General features: G+C 43.3%; 1 protein-coding gene across 1 annotated transcript in view; it reads right to left on the reverse strand.

Annotated features, from left to right (window-relative positions):
• Positions 1–25,692, reverse strand: part of LOC126236852 (uncharacterized) — a 746,554-nt gene extending 720,862 nt beyond the window's left edge. Inside the window, exon 1 of the mRNA XM_049946461.1 lies at positions 25,529–25,692. The gene's annotated coding sequence lies outside the window, so the exon portion shown is untranslated. The remainder of the gene's footprint in view (positions 1–25,528) is intronic.
• Positions 25,693–26,800: the final 1,108 nt, after the last annotated feature.

Below are 26,800 nucleotides of genomic sequence, written 5' to 3' on the forward strand. Positions count from 1 at the left end.
GGTTTTTGGGGCGCTCAACTGCGCGTTCATCAGCGCCCGTAGAAATTCTCGATCTGTACACAGTACACTTTCACGAAATGATGATGGAATGATGCGAACAACAAAAACATTCAGTCCACGGGCAGAGAAAATCCCCATCCGGGCCGGAAATCGAACCCGGGACACCATGGTCGTCTGGAATAGAGACCACCTCATGTGGTTGCTCTGCCAAAGTGGAGGATGACACTGGGAGCTTTGCAGTCCTGCTAAATGTGTATGCAATAGCACCCAGTGTTCGGCGTGAGCCCCGTAGCCTGTTTCAGGATGTACCGTCGTCTGTTGCTGTACTCGACCTTCTGGAACCGCTTACTCTTCTTATGGTAGCAGTGCCTTTGGTCCAGAACGCTCGGCATGCACGTGAGCCATGCTGTGTGTCACACTGCGCCAGTTTTCTAGTTCCCCGATTATTCTTCCCCGCGTGAAGTCATCTAAAAGTTGCCTCCGGGGCACTTTGTAATGAAGAACACCACCATATTGCACCGTAACTGCTCGTTGATTGACATACTCAATCTTTCGTTCCTTTAACTGCCTCCTAATGCCCCATTTGCCGGCAAAGTCACGCTGACCTCATGCCATGTGACGCACAGTTTTTTGTTCACGATCGGGAGACTTCTGGCAACATGATCCCGCTCTTTCATTCGCTCCCGCCGAGTCGTTAACATATACCACCTAGGGGATAGTAGATAATGATTTCTACGTCTTCCGCTAACAGACAGCGTAGTGTCACTGCTGCCAGAACGCCACCTGTGTGCACCCTTTCATAGGGATTGCTAACAGCCAGAAGTTTTAATGTGGTGCGACCGTGAGAAGCAAGCAGGCAACCATGCGACAGAGACGCACTCGTGATTCCTACAACAAACTGAGCGAGTTTGAAAGGGATCAAATTGTGGCCTTCCGAATGGCGGAATGGTCGTTTCGGAGAACTGCCACACAAGCTGAACGTGCTACCTCACGTGAATAGTCTCACACCCATAGACGAGGTTCTGGACGTCCACGCAGCACAGATGTATTTTATGGGCAGCAGTGGCAGACCGTACAGTTAGAGATTAGATTAGATTGGTACTTGTTACATAGATCATGAATACGACGCTTCGTTATGATGTGTGTGTCAGGCTAAGTCTAAACAAGATATTAAATTACACAATATATTACATGAAACGTAATATTTTTAATTTTTTTTGGGAGTGGGGGTGGGGAAATTACCCACTTAATATATCCAAAAATTCATCTAATGAGTAAAAGGAGGTGCCATTCAGAGATTCTTTTAATTTCCTTTTAAATTCTATATGACTATCTGTCAGACTTTTGACGCTATTAGGTAAGTGACGAAAGACTTTTATGGTAGCATAATTTACCCCCTTCTGAGTCAAAGTTAGATTTTAACCTTGAGTAATGAAGATCGTCCTTTATACATTCACACTATTTCACGATTTACACTAGACGCAGATAGCTGGGGTACATTACTTCCGTCCCGGGGGATATGGGGTGGCGGTAGGAAGGGCATCCGGCCCCCCCTTAAAATTAACCATGTCCAATCCTTACTTAACCCAGCCGACCCGGCGCACAATGCGGGATAACAGCAGAAGAAAAAGAAGGAAGCGAAGATCATCATTTCTCCTAGTGTCGTAGCCATGTACACTGCTATTATTTTGAACTAGTTCGGGTTGTTAATAACAAATTTTATAAGTGAATATATACATTGTGAGGCTACAGTGAAGATCACTAGCTCTTTAAATAAGTGTCTGCAGGATGATCTTGGATGAGCTCCAGCAATTATTCTGATTACATGCTTTTGTGCAATGAACATTCTTTTACTCAATGAAGAGTTACCACAGAATATGATGCCATACGAAAGCAGAGAATGAAAATAGGCGTGGTAAGCTAATTTACTGAGATGTATAGCGCCAAAATTTGCAATGACCCTAATAGCATAAGTAGCTGAACTTAAACGTTTCAGCAGATCTTCAGTGTGTTTTTTCCAGTTACACCCCTCATCAATGCATACACCTAGAAATTTTGAATATTCCATCTCAGCTATCGATTTCTGATTGAAGTCTATATTTATTAATGGTGTTATTCCATTTATTGTGTGAAACTGTATAAACTGTGTTTTGTCAAAGTTTATTGAGAGCTCATTTGAGGAGAACCACTTAATGATTTTCTGAAAAACATCGTTCACAATTTCATCAGTTAATTCTTGTCTGTTGGGTGTGATAGCAATCCTTGTATCATCGTTAAAAAGTACCAGCTTTGCATTTTCATGGATATAGAGATAAGACGGCGTATGAGGCCAGACGTGTCAGAACGAACTGTTGCTAACCGGCTATTACTAGTGGGACTAAGGGCATGCACAATCCCTCCTTCCATTCATATCACAGCACAGACGCGCACAGCCCAACTGCCCGCGCCGCGGTCTTCAGAAATGGAAAAAGATTCTGCCTGCATGCAATAAGCTTCTCTGCCCTTACTGGACGTCTTATTCCAGTACAGTAGGAGCTTCGGTCAGCTGTTGTAGTATGAAGGGCACTGAAAGTGATTTACAATCACGAGGGGTAATCATAAAATTTTAAATATCACCTTGAAAATAGGTGTCCTGTGAGACATCGAAATGCTCGCACGGCAGTGGCGTAGCACACCGCCAGAGGAGGAAAAAGCAAAACGGCGCAACTCAATGTTGAAGTGGACTCAATATTTTCGAGATGATAATAAGAATTACCCCTCGTAAACATCGAACGTCTCGTGTGTGCTGTTAATACAAGGATGTCTTATTTGAATCAGACTGTGATTACTAAGGCGACAACCGATCGAAGAAATTATAAGGTAATCGTTACACCGTACTGTAAACAACCAGGCTATTTCTCCGTAGAGAGAGTTGTGTCATAGTACAGTCGGTTACGTACTCACTCAATAACTGGGAGATTTTTCACTCCTCGGATCTCGTTGTAGGCGGTCATAATAAACCACTAGTGGTGGTAGTAGGCCCTAAGTCTTTGTAGCCTTACGATGCCTTTCGAGAACATATTTCTGTATTTTCAACTCATAGACTAGGTACTAGAAGAAAATGTTGTCCGTTAAACAAAGAAAGTCAAAAAGGCTAAACTATTCATACGATTGAATATAATTACATTTGCCATACGAGATTTTTGGTTAACGAAGGTTACCTTGATTTCATTCGACATATACGGAGAATAGAACGTTTATTGAAACGGAAGCCCATAACTATCAGTTGAAGAGGTCGAAATCTGTATGTTTCCTCGCTTCATGGTTCCCAGTACGTGCGAAGAACATAATTCGTTGTATAATGTTACAAAAGTGCAGAACGGGAAGTCTTTTTTGATAATCGTGCAATCGGTTCCACACCTTATGCAACCATACACGCAGGCGAAAAGGACCAATTCTTGTATAAGAGGAGATCAAAAACTTTGCGTTCAAGGACGTTCCTACAGCGTATGTGCAAGATAGCGCAACTCCCATGAGGGTATATAAGCACCGAATTGTAAGTAAGGGACTAGTGGGGCATTTTCTGTCTTTCCAACGTGTGTGCGGCAAGTGTGGAAAGATGAACGATTGCAGTGCTATTGTCAAATGCATGCAAACAGGACCAAAGTGCTGTTATCCTTTTATTGGCTGCCGAAGAGAAAACAATCGGTGAATGAAGAATGTTTATGGGACAGCATGTCTGTGGAAAACACCTTCAGTCTCCTAAAAAAGGCCTTGAAAGATCGACGAAGCTGTCGCACGAAGATGTGCAGAAGGCAGTTATGGATTTCTTTACGCAGAGAAGCGCAAAGTTTTACCTAGTGCGATGGTGGGATGATTGCCGTAATGGTGACGGTGATTTTGCTTGATGGACACATCGATTCTGGACTGAACGCCTTCGGATGGAAATTTTTGATCGCCCTTTATATAACGTAAATGGAGTGGTAAAAGAAGGGAAACTGTTATTTTGAAAGACCTCCTACATTAGACTAAAAAGTATTCTACCTTTTCATAATAATTTTGTCTCACTGTAGCTTGAAAATAATCAGATATACCGCAAGAGTTAAGGCGAGTTTAATTCTGAAAAAAAAGATACAGGTACAAAACAGGCTAACTGGCCAATCTAATCTACAGATTAGAGAAAAACACGGTATGGAGGATTATAATTAGAGCAAGATTATGGAACGATTAAACGAAGAACAAAAGCATACAAGCTGTACTTCATCCGGATCAGAATGCTGCGAGGATTAAAAGGGACAACAAATGAATCAGGATTATTACCTATTACGGCACCGAACGGTGGAGTGCAATTTCCAGTTTTTACGTAGAACGCGTAACATTAATGAAATAAAAATGGTATACCACAGGAAACACACACAGACGGGGCCTATCGACATTCAATAACTGAGTTTCGCGTGAAATCTGGAGCAAGAAGTGTAATAGTAAAGATGGTCTGTTAAATAAGTGAAACACGATTGACTAAACCTCAGATTAAGAATAAAATGAAGATATTTCACTCAGAGACAATTAAACTGGAGATCCTAGTTTTTAGTTACAAATTTTGCAACTTTACAAGTCAGAGAAGACTAAGAACCGACACAGTTGGCGATTACAGCAGTCTTACCCATATTCACAGTAGCAAACTAATACATTTTGGACGTGTCCAACGACATGTACACATTTGCGATGAGACGTCAACGAAAACTATCTGTACACTTGAATCATCCTGTACATTATGACTACCTGTGTAATAGCCGGTATGTCCACCTTTGACAGGATGACAGCGACGACGCGTCATGGCACGGAAGCGACGAGATCTTGATAGATCGCACGTAATTCCCGAGGAGGGGGGCGATGAGCTCCGACACACGTTCAGTCCCATCCCAAATGAGTTCGATCCGCTGTGCTTGGGGCCAGCACATCAATTGGAACTCGCCTCTGTGTTCCTTGGAATACTCCATCACATTTCTGGCCTTGTAACATGGTGCATTGTCTTGATGAAAAATATCACTGCCGTCGGGAACCATAACCGTCATGATGGGTGTACGTCATCCGCAACAAGTGGAAGACACTCCTTGGCCACGATGGTGCCCAACACGAGCTGCACTGGGCCTATGGTTGCCCACGTGAATGTTTCCCAGACCATAGCGGAGCACCGCCAGTTTGTCTCCGTCCCGCAGTATCCCGCAGTACAGGTGCCAAGAAACCTGTTCCCCTGGAAGACGACTGATCTGCGCCCTCCCATCAGCATGATGAAGAACGTATCGGGATTCATTAGACCATGCAACACACTGTCACTGCGCCAACGGCAGGTGCCGATCGACACGTGCCCATTGCGTGGTGTTAACACTGGCACCTGCATGGATCGTCGGCTGCGAAGGCCCATCGTTAGGAGTGTTCGGTGCACCGTGTGTTCAGGCACGCTTTTATTCTGTCCAGTAGCAATCTCTGATGTTAGTTCCGCCACAGTTCTCCGCCTTGCCTGTTTTACCAGTCTGCCCAGTATTCGACGTTCGACATCTGTAGCGAGTGGTGGCCGCCCAACGGATATGGATGTGGTTTCACCTTGGTTTCGTCACGTGTTGAAGATACCACAGTACTATTCGAACACTCAAAAAGTAGTGCACTTACCTAAATGCTCGTGCCGAGGCTCTGGGCCATCACAATCTGCCCTCGGTCAGACTCAGATAGATCGCACGCTTTCCCCATTCTGAACACGGACAGAGACCTCACTGATACTACGTGGACTGTGCGTATCTGTAACAGTCATTCCTCGCCAGGCGATGCTGCTGCCGCCTGGACGGATTAATATCGATAGTAGGTCCTCGGTCACAACGTTTTGGCTGATCAGAACATTATCAGATCAGTGTGTATTTTCCTCTTACTACGAGCTATCTGAGAGAAGAATAAATACAACGCTTTTATTTAAAATCGCCTAATATCTTAATGTAATCGTCTGACACTGACAATGAGAACATGAACGTTTCTTTAGAGCAGCGTTTTGTCTCATTGTTTCGTATTTTAGGAACTAAGTCGTATTGCAGGTAGGGACGGTTTCTGTTATTTTGTACCGCATATACACGCCATCAAGAATGGTCGTGCCTCATATACCCGAGCACCAAACGAAGTGGTATAGACGTGCGTATTCAAATAGAGATATGATATACGGCGCTGCGGTCGGCAACGTCTAAATAAGACAAGTGTCTGGGGCAGGTTAGATATGTCACTGCTGCTACAATGACAGGTTATTAAGATTTAAGTGAGTCATAGTAGGCGCACGAGCGATGGAAAACAGCATCTTAGAGGTAGCGATGAAGTGGGGATTTTCCGGTACGACCATTTCACGAGTGTACCGTGAATATCAGGAATCCAGCAAAACATAAATCTCCGACACCGCTGCGACCGGAAAAAGATCCTGCAAGCACGAGGCCAACGACGACTGAAGAGAAACTTTCAACGTGACAACGTGCCCCTACCCAAATTGCTGCAGATTTCAGTGCTGGGCTTTCAACAAGTGTCAGCGTGGGAACCATTCAGCGGCCGGCCGGAGTAGCCGAGCGGTTGTAGGCGCTACAGTCTGGAACCGCGCGACCGCTACGGTCGCAGGTTCGAATCCTGCCTCGGGCATGGATGTGTGTGATGTCCTTAGGTTAGTTAGGTTTAAGTAGTTCTAAGTTCTAGGGGACTAGTGACTTCAGAAGTTAAGTCCCATAGTGCTCAGAGCCATTTGAACCATTTTTTTGAACCATTCAACGAGACATCATCGATATAAGCTTTCTGAGCCGAAGGCCAGTTCGTGTACGCTTGATGGCTACAAGACACAAAAGTTTACTCCTCGCCTGGGCCCATCAACAACTACATTGGAGTGTTGATGACTGGAAACATATTGCTGGTCGGACGAGTCTCGTTTCAAATTTTATCGAACGGATGGCCGTTTACGGGTATGGAGACAACCTTATAAATCCATGGACCTTGCATGTCAGCTGGGAACTGCTCAAGCTGCTGGTGTCTCTGTAATTGTATGGGGCGTGTACAGTTGGAGTGATATGGGACCAGCCTGACAGGTGAAACGTACGTAAGCTTCCTGTCTGATCACCTGCATCCATTCGTGTCTATTGTGCATTCCCACGGACTTGGGCAATTCCAACAAGACAATGCGTGACCATAAACGTCCAGAATTGCTACAGAGTGGCTCCAGGAACACTCTTCTGAGTTTAAACACTTCCGCTGGCCACCAAACTTCCCAGACAAGTACATTATTGAGGATACTTGGGATGCCTTGCAACGTGCTGTTGAAATGGTTGAAATGCCTCTGAGCACTATGGGACTTAACATCTGAAAGTCATCAGTTCCTTAAAACTTAGAACTACTTAAGCCTAAATAACCTAAGGACATCACACGCATCCATGCCCGAGGCATGATTCGAACCTGCGACCGTAGCAGTCACGCGGATCCGGACTGAAGCGCCTAGAATCGCTCGGCCACAAAGGCCGGCAACTTGCTGTTCAGAAGAGACCACTGCCTCCTTGTACTCCTACAGACTTATGGACAGCCCTGCGGGATTCATGGTGTCAATTCTCTCAAGCGCTACTTCAGACATTAGTGGAGTCCATGCCACGTCGCATTGCTGCTCTTCTGCACCTGTTAGGCAGGTGTATCAGTTTCTTTGGCTCTTCGGTGTATAATGAACGTGGAAACTGTACTAGTACAAATTTTGCACATAGAAGTTTGCACATATAAGTTTACTGTTCTTTGCAATGGTAAAGACACATCACATTTGTGAAGATAAACAATTAAGAAACGTTTCTTTAAAAACGTAACCCAAAGTTTGCCACAAAATGATTAGTGATGACGAAGTGTTTTCAAATCAAGGAGCGAAAATTGGTGACCACAAGGGAATAAAATGAACTGTATAAGTTAGTACGCGTAATAAATAGCTCAAAAAATGGTTCAAATGGCTCTGAGAACTATGGGACTTAACTTCTGGGGTCATCAGTCCCCTAAAACTTAGAACTACTTAAACCTAACTAACCTAAGGACATCACACACATCCATGCCCGAGGTAGGAGCTGAACCTGCGATCGCAGCGGTCGCGCGGTTCCAGACTGTAGCGCCTAGAACCGCTCGGCCACCCCGGCCGGCATAAACAGGTCAGTCTAAGCACGCTGAAGGAATAAGGTATTTAAATACTAGAGATACCGAAATCTTATCGTTAAAGACATGTCATCACTTGTGCATCTAAAACCTATTAAAGTGTCCAACAAAAATGGTTGAAATGGCTCTGCGCACTATGGGACTTAACTTCTGGGGTCATCAGTCCCCTATAACTTAGAACTATTTAAACCTAACTAACCTAAGGACATCACACACGTCCATGCCCGTGGCAGGAGTTGAACCTGCGACCGCAGCGGTCGCGCGGTTCCATACTGTAGCGCCTAGAACCGCTTGGCCACTCCGGCCGGCAAAGTGTCCAACAAAGGAGAGCTAGAAGTTATGATAAGTTCCCTCTGTTTAATGTCCCCTGAAGACATTGACGGTCATCTTTTGTATTCCTACCCTCGGCCAAGAACCCCAGACATATAAAAGACTGAGCGGAGATTTCATACTCGGCTAGCCTGCACTAAGATCCAAACGTCAATAACAGCTCATTGGTGTGACAAAGTCTACTTAAACTTCGTTGCTAACTTGTTAACATGAGGAATGGCACATTTTCTGTCGAGCTTTCCAACATGCGCAGTCGTTAAATCGTTCCTACAATGTTTCATCTTACGTCTAGTTCCTAATAGAATATTACGTCTCTTGTAGGAAGTGTATCTGAATCAGATTTACCACACCACTCATGAACAATATACAATAATTGCGGTGTCATTCGTGTTTTACACTTCCATTAAAGATTCATCTTCAACATAAAAATATTGTATTATTGATTATCCTAATGACTAACAATCTTAAATGCTGTTTAGAATTACTTAAATATTGACATCTACGACAGAAGTAGAAGCAAGAGGACGGGGGACAGAACCCACTAGAGAGGCAGGACACACATTCCATCAATCTCAGGAGTCCTGTAGCCGCAGCAATTACCCGAAGATACCAAAGCTTCACCGCCTCCTGTGCAAGACTTCCCGTTTGCGCAGTGCTGTAGTTTGAGGTAGTTTTCTGTTCTGTTTCCTGTCCTGTGTTTTTGTTGAACCCTGTAGCTTGGTTTGTTATAATTTTTACTGTCTCGATAGTGTTCATTTTATTCATTGTTACTGTTATTTGTTGTAAGGTAGTGAGCAATGTCAGAAGGAATTTCGTCGAAAATTACAAGTGATCAAGTTCGACGTAGTTGCTATTCGAGGTCGAACGAGAGAAATGATTTTCGCGTTCCCGTTCCACTTTGAAACTGAAATAACTGCGGCCCGCTGTTGTCCGTCAAGAAGGAAATTGGTATAGCTGCTGTAGCTTTGAATGTAAACAAAAACATCGCTATGCAGCTTTGCAAGAAAATGTTTGACAATGGAAAGGAACTTTGAAAAACTTGAAAACTTTAAACTGAGGAGTACGTTGTATGGATAGGCAGATCACCAATATAGACTCATTTACTGAGGGTGCTATTATTCGCGATCATGTTTATGATTATTATCGCAGAATAGAAGATTCACACTCAGCAAATTATTAGTTACCCTTGAACAGTCAGGTCTTTTCCGAGGCAGTCGCACATCGCTATTTACTATTTTCCACAACATAGTTCATTGGATATATCTATAGCTGTGAGCTTTTGATGGAGAGGGAGGCTAAAGCTGCATGGCGATGCCGATTTGTAAGGCAGATAGATCAATTAGCTTGAAGAGACGTGGGCCCATTCTGGTGATCTTGTCAAGCAGAGCTGGAAAGAGTGGAAGTGCCTTCCGACAACCGGGACACACTTATTCATCGTCATGCAAACACAACGCAAGGTTTTCTTCTACACGCTCTTCTGTTTTCTAAATCAAAGGAGGCAGAAGAGTACCTTGAATAAATTGATGATCAAATTAGTCCGTAAACTCAGTAGTTCAGAATCTGGGACAGCCACCAACAGTTGTTCTAAATAATGCTTCTTACTTTGCCGTTGTTGTTGGTAAGACACCTACTGTGGTGAAGCGAAAGGATGAAATGTTGAGTGACTTCAGCGTCGAAGTAAGTGATAACCTTACAAAGGTGGAAATATTTCTCCACAAACCACAGTTCCCTATACGAGAGCTGGCAACAACATATGAGCATACAATCGCCTGGCTGCCACCTCTTGGCCGATGACGTCGATGTTTGGTCGCCTTCCCCGAATCAGCCAGCCAGCTACCACCTCATTATTGCCATTTCAATGCAATAGACTTAATATGTCCCGAAATTAACGAATACGTTGTCAGAAATAATTATAAATTTACGCTTTCTGCAGTCAAAGCACTCAGAAAAGACGCTGTTACAAACGTCGTCACTGGAAATATACACTCCTGGAAATGGAAAAAAGAACACATTGACACCGGTGTGTCAGACCCACCATACTTGCTCCGGACACTGCGAGAGGGCTGTACAAGCAATGATCACACGCACGGCACAGCGGACACACCAGGAACTGCGGTGTTGGCCGTCGAATGGCACTAGCTGCGCAGCATTTGCGCACCGCCGCCGTCAGTGTCAGCCAGTTTGCCGTGGCATACGGAGCTCCATCGCAGTCTTTAACACTGGTAGCATGCCGCGACAGCGTGGACGTGAACCGTATGTGCAGTTGACGGACTTTGAGCGAGGGCGTATAGTGTGCATGCGGGAGGCCGGGTGGACGTACCGCCGAATTGCTCAACACGTGGGGCGTGAGGTCTCCACAGTACATCGATGTTGTCGCCAGTGGTCGGCGGAAGGTGCACGTGCCCGTCGACCTGGGACCGGACCGCAGCAACGCACGGATGCACGCCAAGACCGTAGGATCCTACGCAGTGCCGTAGGGGACCGCACCGCCACTTCCCAGCAAATTAGGGACACTGTTGCTCCTGGGGTATCGGCGAGGACCATTCGCAACCGTCTCCATGAAGCTGGGCTACGGTCCCACACACCGTTAGGCCGTCTTCCGCTCACGCCCCAACATCGTGCAGCCCGCCTCCAGTGGTGTCGCGACAGGCGTGAATGGAGGGACGAATGGAGACGTGTCGTCTTCAGCGATGAGAGTCGCTTCTACCTTGGTGCCAATGATGTTCGTATGCGTGTTTGGCGCCGTGCAGGTGAGCGCCACAATCAGGACTGCATACGACCGAGGTACACAGGGCCAACACCCGGCATCATGGTGTGGGGAGGGATCTCCTACACTGGCTGTACACCACTGGTGATCGTCGAGGGGACACTGAATAGTGCACGGTACATCCAAACCGTCATTGAACCCATCGTTCTACCATTCCTAGACCGGCAAGGGAACTTGCTGTTCCAACAGGACAATGCACGTCCGCATGTATCCCGTGCCACCCAACGTGCTCTAGAAGGTGTAAGTCAACTACCCTGGCCAGCAAGATCTCCGGATCTGTCCCCCATTGAGCATGTTTGGGACTGGATGAAGCGTCGTCTCACGCGGTCTGCACGTCCAGCACGAACGCTGGTCCAACTGAGGCGCCAGGTGGAAATGGCATGGCAAGCCGTTCCACAGGACTACATCCAGCATCTCTACGATCGTCTCCATGGGAGCATAGCAGCCTGCATTGCTGCGAAAGGTGGATATACACTGTACTAGTGCCGACATTGTGCATGCTCTGTTGCCTGTGTCTATGTGCCTGTGGTTCTGTCAGTGTGATCATGTGATGTATCTGACCCCAGGAATGTGTCAATAAAGTTTCCCCTTCCTGGGACAATGAATTCACGGTGTTCTTATTTCAATTTCCAGGAGTGTATGTGGAGAGGCTATTTTTCCCATTACCACCAAGGAAATGAAGTATAGGCGAATTCAGCTGCTTGTTTAGAATGCGCACAGCGCACTTCACACTGGTAAGTAGCTACATAAGAGAACTATGTTTTCGTAACTTTCGTCATTTTAATGCGCAACTAAGTTCAAACAAAGTTTGTCTCTGGAAATCAGACTATATAACGGCAGCAACACTGTACTGCTTTCCTGTCACTTTTATTATTCCTCCCAAAAGCGGTAGCCTGTTTCAGACCGCGATAAACAGGCATAAATGTTATCTTTTGTTGTGTCATAAATAAGTATCGGAATAAGAAAACTTAGCACAAGGTTACTTATAAATAGGGCGTCTCTTTCTCGTAACGAAACCGAACGTCCGTCCTTCAGTAGGCGAGTGTTGTACCTTGATACGCTTTTCAGACTTCAGCATCTAGCCAGCACTGTAATGGAAGTTTAATATAGTTTCTTACTCCATTTTTAAATAATGGTATCCACTTTTCTTGTACTGAAGTCTATGATTGAAATTACAAAAATCAGCATGGAAAAGTAAAGTTTTCCAAATGTGAAGGTACAACACGGTCATGTACCTAGGAATAAATAGTCCACGAGGGATAATTCATAAATGATACACACCATTTTTTCTTACTTACACCATTACTTTTTATTTTTTATTCACTTACTACTTCAATATCGCTTTACAGTCCTTCAATATAGCCTCCCTGCTTCTCCTGACGGAATCCCAACGTCTCGGAAGCTGTGTTATTCCATGAAGGACACCACTTCTGCTTGTCTGTCGAATGGCTCTGGAAACGGTAGTAGAAAGCTGTTCCATAGAAAAATAACGACGTCCTCACAATTTGTCGTTTAAATCTTGGAGTCTGGTGGGCTTACGCCCAGGCTGCAGCGAGGATGCGGAAACACTTGCCATCCGTATTCGCTCAGTTTTTGGGCTACAACATTGCAGATATGCGGGCGAGCATTGTCGTGGAGAATGGGTGGCCTAGTCTCGACCAAATGAGGTCGAGTTTTGTGCATTTTTCTGCTCAGCTTTTGCATACAGTTACGGTAATACACCGTTTTGACACTTGTTCCGCGTTGGAGTCCATCTGTCATGATGATTCCTTACTGATCATAAGCAAAAATCATCATTCGCTTGAGCTTTGATTGAGCTCGTAGAACTTCTATTGGACGTGGAGAATCTGAAGCTCTCCACTCATTGGACTGTGATTTCAACTCCATGTTTCATCAAATGGTTCAAATGGCTCTGAGCACTATGGGACTTAACAGCTGTGGTCATCAGTCCCCTAGAACGTAGAACTACTTAAACCTAACTAACCTAAGGACATCACACAACACCCAGTCATCACGAGGCAGAGAACATGTTTCATCAACAGCGACAATTCGACATACGAATCCTTGACGTTCACGGTCGAATCGTTGTCTGAGCAAGTTTGCAGTGTTCAGGCGGTTCTGCTTCTCTTCAACAGTGTGGCACCCATCTTGCAGAAATTTTTCTGTTCTTCAAATAATTTGACAGAATACCGAATACTGATGTTTGGGGAATTCCCGTGACTTCAGAGAGTTCCTCACAAGTCGCACTGCGATCTTCCACAAGAGCATCTGCCACAAGTTTCACACTTCGTTCATGTGTTGACGTTTTTGGTCTTCCAGGTCTTGGAGTATCATCTATGCTCATACGACCACCACGAAAACGATTAGTGCAGCATGAAACTGTACTACGGTCCACAGTGAACTCATCATCAACTTCGGTTAACACACTGTGAGTTTCTGTCGGGGTTTTGCCTTGTGAAGTTTCGGTCTTAATGTACGACCTCTGGTCTTCAACAGTCTCAGTACCTAAGACCGCTGTAGGGCCTATTTATACCTCTCGCCAATTTTATGTTACAGTACACAACGAGAAAAACAAAAACACGTGCTTCTACCTCCTGCCGACTACATCTACGGTAATTTTCATTGTCCACAATAACACCAATCTGTGAATTATTTACGAAATTTCCCTCGTATTTAAATTTAAAAGTGTTTAAGTCGAGGAAATCTTGTCCATAGTGTGACTGTTACATTATTACTCTACTACAGACCGATAACCAGTGAAATCAAATTAAGTAGACTGTGAAAAACCATTTACAAGTTAAGTACATTTTGGAATAGAACCTACTGAAAACTGAGATATATCCATTTTCAAGAAAGGTAAAACTGCTAAAAAATTAAAGAAACTCAGTTAATTTACACATCTTCCATTGTAGAGCTCTTCCGTTTCAAGAGACACGTTGTATAACTAGTTTTAGAAACATATATAATTTCGCCCACGATAAAATTCTGTAACTGAACGATTAATAATATCTTCTAGGCAGCTTTAATGTATTATACAATACGTAGTGTGTAGATCTGAAAAATTTACAAACACTGCACCAAATAAAGACAGTAGAAAATGCCGGAAACTGCTCACGGCGGTCTCTGGTGCGTGTCCTTCATGTGATACTACAATCGGTCACTAAATTGAGACGCTGGCCAGAAAACATGTGTTATTACGTACACTACACATTGAGGTGACGAAATTCATGGGCTGACCATGTGCACATATACAGATAGCATTACCGAGCGAGGTGGCACAGTGGTTAGCACCCTGGACTCGCATTCGGGAGGACGACGGTTCAACCCCGCGTCCTGCCATCCTGATTTAGGTTTTCCGTGATTTCCCTAAAGCGCTCCAGGCAAATGCCGGGGTGGTTCCTTTGAAAGGGCAAGGCCAACTTCCTTCCCCGTCCTTCCCTAATCCGATGAGACCGATGACCTCGCAGTCTGCCGGCCGCGGTGGTCTAGCGGTTCTGGCGCTGCAGTCCGGAACCGCGGGACTGCTACGGTCGCAGGTTCGAATCCTGCCTCGGGCATGGGTGTGTGTGATGTACTTAGGTTAGTTAGGTTTAAGTAGTTCTAAGTTCTAGGGGACTTATGACCTAAGATGTTGAGTCCCATAGTGCTCAGAGCCATTTGAACCATTTTTTGAACCTCGCAGTCTGGTCTCCTCCTCCACAACAACTAACAGATAGCATTGCTATCACGTACACAAGGTATAAGAGAGCAGTGCATTGGCGAAGCTGGCATTTGTACTCGGGTGATTCATGTGAAAAGGTTTCCGACGTAATTATGGCCGCACGATTGGAATTATCAGACTTCGAACGCGTAATGGTAGTTGGAGCTACAGGCATGGGACTGTTCATTTCGAAAATCGATCCCCAGTGTCAAAAGTGTACCGAGAATACCGAATTTCAGGCATTACCTCTCACCACGGACAACGCAGTAGCCGACGCCTTCACTTAACGACCGAGAGCAGCGGTGTTTGTGTAAAGTTGTCAGGGATAACAGAAAATAACACTGCGTGAAATAACTGCAGAAATCAATGTGAGACCTACGACGAACGTATCCGTTATGACAGTGCACTGAATTGGCAATGGAAGCAGACGGCCGACGCGAGTGTCTTTGCTGACAGCATGTCGTCGCTTGTAGCGCCTCTTTTGGGCTCTTGACCACGTCGGTTGGACCCTAGACGACTGGAAAACCGTGGCCTGATGAGATGAGTCCCGATCTCAGTTGGTAAGAGCTGAGGGTGGGATTCGAATGTGGCATAGACCCCACGAAGTCATGCGGTTGGTAAGAGCTCGTGGTAGAACTCGAATATGGCACGGACCCCACAAAGTCACGAACACAAGTTGTTGACAAGGCACTGTGCAAGCCAATCGTAGCTCCATAATGGCGTGGGCTGTGTTTACTTGGAATGGATTGGATCCTCTGATCAAACTGAACATATCATTAACTGGAAATGCTGGGCTACTTGGAGACAGTTTGCAGCCATTCATGCGTGTCATGTTACCAAACAACGATGGAATTTATACGGATGAGAGTGCGCAATGTCACCGGGCCACAGTTGTTCGCGATTGGGTTGAAGAACATTCTGGAGTCAATAGTTTGGCCACCCAGATCGCCCAATATGAATACTATCGAACATTTATGAGACATAACCGAGAGGTCAGTTTGTGCACAAAATCCTTCACCGGCAATACTTTCGTAATTATGGACGACTGTAGGGACAACAGGGCTCAATATTTCTGCAAGGGACTTCCAACGATTGGTGCGTCCTTGGCACGTTGAGCTGCAGCACTGCGCTGGTCAATAGAGGGTACAACGTGATATTAGGAGGTATACCATGACTTTTGTCACTAATTGTATGTATGTACGTTATACTTAACTCAGAGTCATATTTCACTGAAATGAATTCTTGTTAAAATCTGTTACATATTTCCGGTTTGGAGTACATTTCTTCCTCTAATATATTCACCTTACTGCAATAACAAAAATCTTTCCTTCACGTAGGAAATTCGGTTCGTTGACTGAAAATACATTTTCGTAAATAGTGCGTAATGCATTTTGATAATTTGTTGGCCCAAGTAAAACAAATCAAAGCGTAGCGTTGCTCTTACAGAATACATTAATACCAGTTCCATATTTGTGCATTGAATAGACTGTCTGTCTGAGCGAGTTGCATGAAGCACACGATTACTCGTGTGCTCCTGACGGGACGTGGTAGCTCTCGTCAGTACCACGATCTTGGGGAAGATCGTTGATGATTGTTTAAACCTATTCATCCATCCATCCATGTGGCAACTCTGCACCCCACCTCCGTGTGTTCTTGCTGAACTGTCGCTTCTAAAGTACTTTTGAAAGAAGAGTAGCTGATTTATTATGCATTCTGAACGTTCAGTTTTTCAAATGACGGGTTTCAGTTCAACACGAACCATCCCCACATCCCAGTGTACGGTTACAAGAGTGTACCGTCCAACTACCAGTAAATTTACATGCTACGTCACATTTTTGTTATGTGATGCAGCTTGTAAATGTGTCCATGATTCGACGATACACTCTCTTAGTCGATATTCAAATCTGAGGATGTTTCATTTTGCACAGAAACCAGCCATTTAAAAAATTTGTACAATCAAGACCAATAATAGCTCTGTTTGAAAGCGGATTTGTTCTCCACGACATTATGTACATTTTTGCAGACTGTAGCTGCTGCATATATCTTTTCCACACACGCAGTTTCTCATAGTTTTTACTGACGCATCAACATGCAGAGACCTGCGGTACCTTTGAAGCATTCTTTTATTGTTTATTTTGACGTTTACGTAACCCTTTGAAAACAAGCACCTTATTATTAAATTCAGTAGAAACTTCATTCAAGCAAATTACGAATCTTACTCGCTCAAAATTTACACTGACACTGAGTTTCAGTACGGAAGTTTCAAATAAAGAAGACTTTCAGAATTTTTCCGCATATGACTCTCGTGACTTCGATAAATAAAATTTCTTGCTCGTATTAGTACACCATTAGGTATATGATTACAAGTTCACGACCCGACCAACAAATTCAAGCCTTTCCAGTTCTGATATTTTTATAAAAGTTACGTCAGATAATCTGCAGGGAAAATTGTAGCTACAATTACTAGAACGAAATTTACCATTAGCTATTTGACAGGTAAAAATCTGTCACCGGAAGAACGTAAACACCTGCTAATCTGTGGTACTAACTGCGTCGCTCTTCCTACCCATTTACGAGAAATAGTTATTCGTAGCGGCGTGTCTCCACTTGCTTCTGCAACCTTGAATCTTCAAACACCATCCACCAGACTCCCACTTCTTTCCCCAAGAAAATCTCCGATCTACATCCTCCAACACTACTAGTAAATTTCATTCACTACATTTAATCAATCTATCCCTGTCGGCTTCCTCCCTCTGCTTTCTTTGGCAAAATGCCTTGTACGTCTGTAGCTACAAATTCAATGTTTCTCTGTACGGTCGCCACTGTGTGCTTGACACACACCTGTCAATGAAGTCAGTAGGTGGTTCAGAAGACCTCTTCTATGTATCCCACAACCTGCTCCCGTAGCCGAGATTCCTAACGCACGTTGGTTGGAATATCACTTGATTCACACACAGCAAGTTCAAAAGTGGTTGAAGAAGTTTTCATTTCATTTACTGTGACAGTATAGAGATATAGAGATCATAGTATAATAATTGTAAACACTGCATATTCCTACAATGTACTGGATTAAGTTCCACACGTCTCTACAGTGCCTCTTAAAGAGAGGGCATGCTACAATTATAATGACGGTTCGCCCGTTGAATGAGGACGGTAAGCCAGCGGCCCCTTGGTGTTATGCAACGTGTCCATAGCAAGATCACTCTCCTCTTTATTTCATGCCATACACAGCCACAACACAATACATCATTACACAAGTAGTCTTGAGTCATCAACATCACGTTGCCTAAGAGATGGGAGAAAGGCAATGGGAAAGTGCTTTCACTTGGAACCTTGTAGAGGACACAAATTCTAGATTTCATGATTATTATGTGTAGAACTCATCTGAATGCCTGTCACATAAATGTCGGTTCCATCACCTAAGTTAATATTTTGTCTCCCGTACCATGGTAAGTAATAGGTACGAAATAAATATACCCCTTGATGTGGCTAGTGTCACACACGAACAGAGCGTTAATGAATGACACTGTAACATTATATGTGCGCTGAACAGTATTACTAAGTGCGTAAGAAGGCTGTAACAACAAAAATAAATCTGTGTGGTCGGGTTGTCAGTTGTACATGGGTAGAACAATCGGCAGAGCATTTTCCCACGAAGGGTAACGTTCCCAGATTTAAGTCCCTCTCCGGCACACAATTTCATTCTGCCAGGAAGTTTCAGTCTAGGGTATTTGCATGACAATTTGTAATCTCGGTGTTCCACCAGTTGGTTTATCATATTTAAATAATATTTCTCTACATATTTCATACAGACCCCCATGTTTCTTTATGCACATGCTATTTGGCTGCACGGTGCACGATAAATCGTAGAAAAGGCAACCGGGAGTTTCAGCAGAAGAATCCTCAGGAAATTTAATCTTCAAAGGCAGTAGCTCCCAAAACCCTCGAACGGGCAAAACCTGAGTATTGCTGATGAATCTGCGACCTTTAACAGGTAGTGTTGATAGAGGAATTAGACAACACCGAAACAAGGGCAGCTGTAGTAGTGCACAGTTACATCTACATACATAATCTGCAAACCACTGTGAAGTGCATGGAAGAGGGTACTTTATATGGGGCCACAAGATTTCTTTCCGCTCTAATCGCGCAGATTGACTGCTTAAATGCTTCTGCGCGCACTGTAATTACCCTAATGGGACGGATTCGTTTTTTAGCGCGAAAGCGTCACGGAGAAGCTCTCCACGCCTAGTGGCAAACGCTGCAAGAGGGGTCTTACACATTGACTTGAGTTTAATCCTAATAGCATACGTTTCTAGAGGAATCGACTAATACATTGCTGTCTACTGCATCCCTCACTAAAAGGCAAAGGAGGTAAAGTTATAGAGACGCAAGTTTATAAATACCAACAGTCTTTCTTTCCGCGAATCATTCGCTTCCGGAACATGAAAGGGGACCTGAGGTGGTGCAGGAAGTACTATCCGCCACGCACCGTAGATGTACATATCTGCGGTGACTGCGTGTAAAATTCGCGAGTCGTTGAAGTGATGTAGGGGCCCGATGCGGATATATCTTATTTTTGAGATCCACATGCGTCGCTGCTGAGCAAAAGAAAGCTGCTGCAGAGATTTGAGTGTTAACAAAATATGTTACTAATAAGAGCAAACATTATGGGTACTGTTGACTGTGCTACGTAAATAATCAGATATTTGCTGAAATAAATGCACAAGAAACTTATAAATGTTCAACATGCAGCCATGTTTATAAATTAATTTGCGATTTGAATGCAAAATGACTCGATCCACATCACTATGACTTATCTCGCAAATGATCCATAGAAACAGAAACTAACTAACTAACAAAAACGTTCACAAACACGAAAGCTGATGTTGCTATCATATTTCTGCATGAAAATTGCAGTGCTTCTTACTCAATTTTCAAACTAATTAAGAATGCGCTCACACATATTTCAATTATTACTTCAACGTCACAAAACAGAGGAGATATAACGATTCAGAAGCTTGTAGTAACTAATGGGCAGTCTAATTAAACCTCTGCGCCTATATGTTATCTCTTTTCTTGAAGAATGGTTTCGCATTGTTTCTCCAAAGGTATTTTTATGAGTATGAAAAATAATTTCAGAGTATTCGGAATAACTGCAATTAAGAACAGAGGAAAACTTCAAATTACTGGCATTCCTAAAACTGAAAAGCAAAATTATTCGAAATGACTGAAGTGTTCGGTTGTTTACGTATAACAGGAACTTAAAGCTTGTAAACATATTTTTGAGCATAACTGGCGTTTAAACTTTATTTATACACGCTCAAATTTCTGCAGTAGTAACCTTCCAAAGCAAAGTTTCCACTTGTGGTCTAGCGATAGCGTCTTTAACTACTAATCAAAAAGTCCTGTGTCGTGGGTTCTAATCCAGCTACTGCTTAAATACTGAATAAAATTCACCTGCAGTTTCGGTCGAAAACTCCGGTATAAGAAATCACTGTCACGTGCACAACAGTATTATCAAAGACGGGGGGGGGGGGGGGGAGGGGGGAGGAGAGGGCGAAAGAGAGGACAGAGATTCAGGGCAACCTCTTTCCCTTCGAGTGGGAAACTATCATAAAGGCACAAGAATCAGCAGCTATCATGACATGAGGATGCGGAAGGCATTGTAAACCACGGAATTGAAGACACGTAATATGTATGCATAGGACTTGTGACCTGCAATTGAAAAAAAAAGTGTCGTCATGACCACCCCACAGTCTAAAGGTTCTGAAGTATAGCTTCCATTCGTATCACCGGAATTTCCAACGGCGAGATGACAATGAGAAAAACAGTAAATTACCAACGAAAAGAAAACCGATTTAAGAGATCATTTTTGTGCCAACAACTGTACTATTTTATTTACTCTCTACTGGTTTCGGTACTGGCTGCCAAATTCATAGGAGATAATACTGTATCTCAACTGGTCAAACATACATCTCTGCCAAATACGGCAACATCAAGTACAATTGTTCCATTGAATTTCCACTGTAGTAGATTTACATAATCGAAGAGTTGAAACGTAAACACACTTGATCTTAACATCAAATAACCAGCAGAAGCTCAATCAGAGCTTGATCTATACAGGAAGAGAAGGTTACGTTCTACCATTAAATAAGGTATATGAGATGGATAACATCCCTTCGGAAATTCTAAAAATCATTGGGGGTAAATGGCAACCAAAAGACTTACAAATTGGTGTGTAGAACTTCATACACTTTCGGAAAAATATCAACCAATATGTTCCAAAAAGAGCAAGGGTTGATAAGTGCGAGAACTATCGAAAAATTGAAATAACGGCTCATGCATCCCCCTTGCTTACAAAAATAAAATACAGAAGGATGGTAAAAAATCTGAAACTGCTAAATGGCGATCGATCCGGCTTTTGGGAAGGCAATTCCGACGCTGCGAGTGATAATGGAAGCAAGGCAAGAAAAATCTACTCCCTTTCACAATAGTTCTCGACCTAGAAGAGCCGTTCAACAATGTGAAATGGTGCAAGATGTCCAAAAATCTGAGAAATAAGTATGCTGCAGGAGATGGCGGGTAATATATAATATCTACATAAGCCAATAGAGAACCAAGCACTTGGATTAAAAAGGGTTTAAGACTGGGATGCAGTCTTTCGCTTCTACTCTTCAGTCTATACGTCGAAGAAGTAATTAAATAAAAGGACAGTTCAAGTGTGGGATTAAAATTCAGGTCAAACGATATTAATGATTGTTATCCCCAGTGAAAGATAATTACAAGGGCTACTGAAGGCAATCAATAGTCTGACTATAGAGTATGGAATGAGAGTAAATCGAATAAAGACGAAAATAATGAGGAGCAGTGGAAATGAGAGTAACGATAAACTTAATCTCAAAAATGTTAGCCTTTAAGTACATGAAATTAAGATATTTTTCTGCCTGGACGCAAAATAACACATGATGGACGACACAAGGATGGACGACACAGGGACGACACAAGGAGGACGACACAAGGAGGACAGGAGTAGGCGGAGAGGAAATTCTTGGCCTAAATAAGTCTGCTAGTAATAAGTACATACCTTAATTTGAGGAAGAAAATTCTTGGAATTTACGTTGTACGGTAGTGAGTCACGGACTGTGAGAAGATCTGAAAATCGAAGCTTTCAAATGTGGCGTTCTAAATTAATGATATTAAAAATTAAATGGACTGATAAAGAATGAACAAACAAACATATGGAAATAAATGACAAGATGAAATTACGGAATGATGAGACATATGTTAAAACAACAGGGAGTAGCCTCCGTGGTATCAGAGCGAGCCGCAGAGGTAAGAAATTGTAGGGCAAAACAGAGACTGGAATACATCCAACAAATAATTGAGGATGCAGAGAGCAAGTGACACTCTGAGAGAAAAAGCATGGCTCAATGGAGATTTTCATGGAGGGCTGCTGATAAACGAAAAGAATCAAGGTTAAATTTTTAAATAAGCGAAAGGTTCTACGCAAGCTGTCGCTCATGGTAAAGGGCAGCAGGAAAAAGCATAAATTATTTTTACTGAAAGTTACGTACTTCGTCTGGTGACATTAATGTAAAAGCAACTACCAGATAGTAACGGAAAGCCCACAAGATTTACAATACTATGTAACGTATATGCAAAGCAGTGGTTAAATAATGATATTAACATGAAACGAAACGATTTTAGTGATACTTTTTAAAACGAAATAAGTTTTGTTGCTGGCATATATCTCTAATGCGGAAACTGAAACAATATCTGTACGAAGGCGAAGTTCTGAGACTAATGTTTCATTAAGTATTATTGATACATGTATTATGCCTTAACTTCTCGACCAGAGAGACAAGTGAACCGTACAAGAGGCCATACCCATATATCAACAGATATCTCTCCAAATGCTGTAGCGCATGAATTTACCAATCTGTTTGCCACTCGTAGTAAATATTGCTTACTGTACATAAATAGCAAAATACAACACAGTTTATTCGAATATTACCTAAATTTTCAGTAACACCCTTGGAATCGAAGTCACAGGTTGTAACGACATTAGTTCCGTATGTTCTAGGTCTTTTTCTTAACATTTTGTACAGAAGAGCATTTCATAAGTGCCAGTGAAAGCAAAATGTGACTATTGCAACTGACTTCATTTGTACACTAACACAGACATCTCTCTAACGGTAACGATACAAGAATAGTTGAGGCAGCATGAACATATTATTCTGGCAAACTTTAGTTAACGAACACGTTATTTGGCTTGACTGAAAATGATCTACACCTCCACGTAATGATTCACATTATCAGAGCCAGAAGTTGTGACGGTTCAACTGCGTATGCTGCAATGAAATCTGATTCGTAATCATGTACTGCTTGTACGAAAAATTGGTGAAAGAAGGTCATTTACTTAAATTATAATCCTTTCAGTATCATTTAGAAAATATTACTATGTGCTACTAATTGAACAGGACATAAAATAGATTTGGTGATTGTGACTATAGCAGGTGACTACTATTATCAGTGTAAGTAATATTTTTATTCTCACAAGAAAATTCCACAGAGCCTTCATGAAATACTTCATCTACCTATCTATTGCGTAGACAACGGTCATGTTCGTAAAAGGGGGTGATTTTATTCTACTATACATTAGAGTTATTTTTCGTCTCATCCTCCTGCGACTACATTGAAAGTTATTTATATTTTTCGCCTTGATAGACGGTTCAGGCAGCTTTCTAAGCCTCTTCACTGGATACCTCTTTTGAGTTTTTGCACTTGAGAGATTTTACTATTTCTGGCAACGTCTCTTTCCTCTTTTCTCTTTTCTCTTTCCGAACCTTGATGGTCCGATCTAGTATGGATCCAACGCAATAGGATGGTAATCCGGTATGGGAGGTGTACGCTTATTGAATGTAATCTGCCTTGTACACAAAATATAGTTTCCCAGTATCTTACCTGAGATACGTAAGCTGCACAGTTATTACAAGGTGGTATCTGAGGTAGTTTCGTAGTAAACTCTTTGCTATATCTGCAGCTAGACCGATATTTTCATTTCATTTCCTACCTCCATACATTTTTATTTGTACGTACTTGTACAACATCGCCAGCTCATTAGTTATGTAATGATAATCTATTGCATTTCCACAATTCGTGAAGTGAACAATTTTACATTTGCTAAGAGTAAGAGATGGTTATTAGTATTTCCGTCAGGCTGGTGCTTCATAAGGATGTCACTGAGTAATTTTACAATTTTAACATTTTGCATGTATGTTATCAGTAAACTTGAATCTAACACTCTCTATTAATTCATTAATTTATGGTAATGATCCTCACACGAGTTACTGCGATAAATCTGAAATTGCTTCCATGTTTATGGATGACTCCGCAACGAGTTGCACTCTGGCTGTCAAGGAACTTTCTGTTTTGCAACAAGCCGAATGTTATATAGAAGTCAGTGTATTTCTCTATGGTGGTACTGAACCCCAAATATAGCAGTACCTAATCCACCTTTTTAACACTGTAATGGGCTCTTTGGATGATGTGTGAACAGACCGCGTGCGTGGTTCAAAAAAGTTCGATATTTTCGTGTTTAATATCACAGGCTTTACAAAAGGTACTTTAATGTTGCAGATATAACCATTTTAATAGGACGTGGTCAGCAGCTATTAAATATTTTTAAATGTAACAATATGCATCATCTCCACAATCACACAGAATAATCTTCATTACACGGTCAGTTTCAGTCTGAAACCGGCCACTATCACGTTTGCATGAAAACCCAGCGTACTTAATTGATCTATACAAGTTTAATGAATCACTTCATAAATGTGAAAGGAACTGGCCATGCATTTGGTGAGCAATATCCATCCACGTTATTGACACCGACTGATGTACAACGTGTTGTGAATTGTCCGTAGAGCTAACAGCCAGTTGTATGTCTCAATTAAGTTGTCATTGCCACAAAATACATGATCAGATCAGTTCATATTCGTATGAACAACGCAGAAAGATGTGTGGCGTAACAAAGATAACGAGTATTGTTGTAAACTTCTCCTCCCCTTCATCCAACTACTTAATATTTGCAACTCTGAGTGACCGAGCTACAGGACAGCAATCACTAGAGAATATTAAAGTCATGCACGTTGGGGCGTTTGGGCCACTAGTAGAACACCCTCTGAATGAGTTAGAAGCTTTGTCTGTAGGCTGGGAAAAAATACTTGTCAATAAAGGTGAACCCTATTTTTGTCTTTAGCCTCCACGAACAAAAAAGCAATCGAATAAACTCGTAAGTCCTCCATCGTCCGCTTACATCAAGATGGTCGAGTTCAGACAAACCGGCTGTGTAGTAAAAATTAAATCTGCTACGAAACACTGATATTCAAAAGATAGCTCCATTATATTAGACCTCACAACACATTCTAGAGTCGATGGTAAGCGATATCAGTAACACGTTAGTTCTGTTAGGCAGCACCGAATCCACCAGATGCAGCCGGAGGTGGATTGGCGTCGTAGAAGTACCTTGTAACAGGGAAAAAAGCTCGCGTACTCACCGGCCGAGAGAGCGGTGCTCGTCCACGCAAACGAGTGCTGCCACCACCTGTCGCTTCGCGTCCCCTCTGCCACCTCCTGCGACGCCAGCCAACGCGCCGGGCAGCCTACGATCGGACACTGTGCACGCCTGAAAGACGACGACCCACGTAGCTCGGCAGCAAGCGCTCGCGAAGCCAGTGGCGACGGCGACGGCGACGGCGCAGCGGCCGAGCACGGGCGGAAGCAGCGGCGCGCCCAGCCACACTGCCCGCGGAGCCCAGTCGCCGCCACCTGGAGGCCGCCACTGCGCATGCGCGCTCCACGGCCTAGTGCTCCGACGGTAAATGTTAATGCGCGCTGCCGGAAAGCGTCCTCGGGGAACCGCACTACAACACGGGTCACCGGTCAAGCAGTCCACCAGGTAATTGCGCACTTCGAACAGCACCCTCTGTGTGCGAGGAAGAGTATGCAAATAACCTTAAAAGTTGGCCGCACAAATTTCACTACGTACTTTTCTTCGACCGAAGACAACTTCGAAAAAGATCCACTCTGCGAGCGTGGTTGGGGTACTTCTGGAGGCACTATCTTTTCCCATCCTCCCTGTGCCGTTCGCGAATGCCGCGTGGGAAGAATTTTTGAGGATAAACCGTAGTAGTTCTAATTTCTCTTATTCACACGTTGTGGCCGTTCAGTCAGACGTATGTGGAAGAAGTAATGTTGACCTGTCTCTTTCGGAACATTCGATCCCAGAGTTTTAACAATAAGCCTTTTTGAGGTGTAAAATACCTCTTTTGCTTTGTTGTTGCACCTGACCCCGGAGTTTTTTAAATATCTCTGTAACGTTTTCGTTCTGAGTAAACGATCTCTTGACGGAATGCGCCGCTAGTCGTTGTATATTCTCTGTCACTTCTGTTTACCCTGCAAGTGTGCACCAAGGTCAGTCTGACCCTGGAGTATTTTGTTTGTTACTGTGCATGCGCCGCGACACATACGCAGCCCGTTGCCACCGTGCAAATTCAACCTCTAATGACACCTAGTGGGGGATGGATGTTCAAAATTGTAAGATATTCTTGTTTACTTAATATGACAGAAATGTGGAGTACAGATTGTGTTGCTATTTAGTCTTTCTTTCTTTCTTTGTCTGAGCCTTGTTGGGTTGTTTTTGAGGGAGGATACCAGACAGCGAGGTGATCGGTCTCAGAGGATTAGGGAAGGACGGGAAAGGAAGTCGGCCGTGCCCTTTCAAAGGAACCATCCCGGCATTTGCCTGGAGCGATTTAGGGAAATCACGG

Source organism: Schistocerca nitens, chromosome 2 (assembly GCF_023898315.1).
Source record: "Schistocerca nitens isolate TAMUIC-IGC-003100 chromosome 2, iqSchNite1.1, whole genome shotgun sequence".
Classification (NCBI taxonomy): domain Eukaryota; kingdom Metazoa; phylum Arthropoda; class Insecta; order Orthoptera; family Acrididae; genus Schistocerca; species Schistocerca nitens.